The sequence below is a fragment of the Rhincodon typus genome, chromosome 19 (genome assembly GCF_021869965.1).
Source record: "Rhincodon typus isolate 14 chromosome 19, sRhiTyp1.1, whole genome shotgun sequence".
Taxonomy (NCBI): Eukaryota; Metazoa; Chordata; class Chondrichthyes; order Orectolobiformes; family Rhincodontidae; genus Rhincodon; species Rhincodon typus.
This window is the reverse complement of record NC_063350.1, coordinates 48,049,987-48,052,666: the sequence shown is the minus strand read 5'-3', so window position 1 is coordinate 48,052,666 and position 2,680 is coordinate 48,049,987.

Below are 2,680 nucleotides of genomic sequence, written 5' to 3'. Positions count from 1 at the left end.
CAGTCTCGCCAGTCCAGCTTTGTTCTTTCCCCATTGAAGTTGGCTCTCTGCCATTTGATTTTTCTTACTCTGGATTGACCAATGTCATTTTGCACCTTCAACCTAAACCTTATAATACAATTAACATTGATTCCAGGCCTCGCACTACCTCCTTCCTTGTTGAACAGATCTAGGAATGCTTGTCCCTCACCATCCCTACACTACCAGTATCCAATTCTAACAATGCATAATTAATGTCCCCCTTATAATTGCTGTGACTCTTCACTTGGAATGTATGTTTTGACATCATCTTTTTCAAATGGCAGAAGGAGTTAAGTTAAAGTCACGGAACAAAGGCAAAGTACTACAGATTCTGGAAATCTGAAACAGAGATTATTGGAGAAACTCAACAGGTCTAGCAGCATCTGTGGAAAGAAAAACCTAGTTAGCATTTTGAGGCTGCTCTGACTTGTCTTCAGAACAGTTGCTTATTAAGTATTATTTCAACTGTAAGAAATAATAGGGAGACCTGTGAGAAACAGCAACCATGCCATTTTCACTGACATATAGATTGGACAAATCATACAGCAAAGGTAAAAACTGAAAGAACCGTGGGTGCTGTAAATCAGGAACAAAAACAAAGTTGCTGGAAAAGCTCAGCAGGTCTAGCAGCATCTGTGAAGGAAAAAACAGAGTTAACATTTCGGGTCTGGTGACCCTTCCTCAGAACGTTCTGCAGCAAAGGTAGCCTGGATAATGAGTTCAAGGAATGTTTTAGGGATGGTTTATCAGAGAAGCACATTCTAGATCCAACCAGAGATTCTGATATACTAGATCTGGTGGCAGTGAACATAATTTGATTGGATATCACATTTAGTTTGAGGGAGAAAAGTGATCTACAACTAGTGTTTTAAACTTCAGTAAGGGCAATTATGAGGGCATGGAGACAGTGACTGGTTGAAGTGAACTTGAAAATTAGGTTATGGGATAGATCAGTAGAGATGCATTGGCAAACACTTCAGTACATTTTTCAGAATGCTCATAATGAGAAGAAAAGACTCCAAGAGTGGGAGATCCTGTTTTAGAATGAAGGAAATTAAATAAAGGAACAAACTGAAAGAAAAAATATAATTCTGTAAAAATATAATTTTACAGGTCAGGATTTAGTGCAGGATTCTAAGAACGGGGGAAAAAAAGCATAAAAGATTAGTAAAGAGGGAGAAATTGTAGTGCCAGGGGAAGTTAGCTAGAAATATAAAAATAATGTGAGTTTTTACAGGTTTTTAAAAAGGACAAGTGTGAATGTAAGTGAAGATTGCTCTTCATGAAATAGAGTCTGGACAGCTCAAAATGGGAGATAATGAAATGGCAGGTGAATTGAACAGATATTATTGCCTCTGCCTTCACTGTAGAGGATGAAAATAATAATGAATCAAGGGGTGAAAGGAAGGGAGGCACTTTAAACAATTACATTCACCAGCAAACTAAAAGCTGACAAATCTTCAGATCTTGCTGCATTTCATTCCACGATCTTCAAAGAAATGGTTGCTGACACAATTTGTGAATTTCCCAGATTATAGAAAGGTTCCATCAGATTGTAAAATAGCAAAGGTGACTCCTCTATCCAAGAATAGAGGGAAACAAACAGCAGGAAACTACAGGCCAGTTAACTTAACAGGAAGCATGCTGGAATCTATTGTTAAGGTGGATACAGCAGGACACTTAGAAAATCTCAATGCAATCAGGTACAATCAACATGGTCTAGTGAAAGGGAACTCATATTTGACTAACTCACGGAAATTGTTTGAAGAAATAACAAGCAAACAAGCAATATGGATAAATGAGGAGTTGTGGATGTACTGCACTTAAATTTCTAGAAGGTATTTGAAAATATGCCAATCAAATGTTACACTAAAGTAAGAATCCATGGTGTAGACGTAACCTACTGGCACAGATAGAAATAGGAAATAGGAGCAGGTCATTCAGCCCCTCAAACTTGCCATGCCATTCAATAAGATTATGACTGATCTGCCCGAGGTCTTAACTCCTTTTTCATGACAGCATCCCAAAGCCCTCAACTTCCTGGTATCTCAAAAATCTATCACCTCCATAAATATTTGTAGTGTTCTAGAGTTATACGGTATAGAGTTGGTTAGCTAACTGGAAACATGGAAAAAGCATAAGAAGTTCATTTTTGGTTTGATAAGATGTAACCAGTAGAGTGCAACAGGATCAGTACTTGGGCCTCAACTATCTACATTTTATGTTAATAATTTGAATGAAAGGACCAAATGTGGGCTCAATTTGATGGTGGAAAAGTAAGCTGTGAAAAGGATAGGATATATCCAAAGGGATAGAGATAGGTTAAGTGGGTGGGCAAGAAATCAGCAAATGGAGTATAATGTTAGAAAAGGTGAACTTGTCTACATCAGCCGGAAAAATAGAAAAGCAGCATATTATTAAAATAGGGAGCTTGCAGAACTCTGATATACTGAGTGATCTGGGTATCCCGATACATGAAACACATAATGTTATTAAGCAGATACAACAACTGGTAAGGGAGGCAAATACAATATTGTTATTCATTGCAAGGACAACGAAATATAAATGTTAGGATATTTCATTATTTTATATAGGGTATTGGTGAGCCCATATCTGGAATATCCTGTGCAGTTTGGGTCTTCTTAATTAATAAATATTT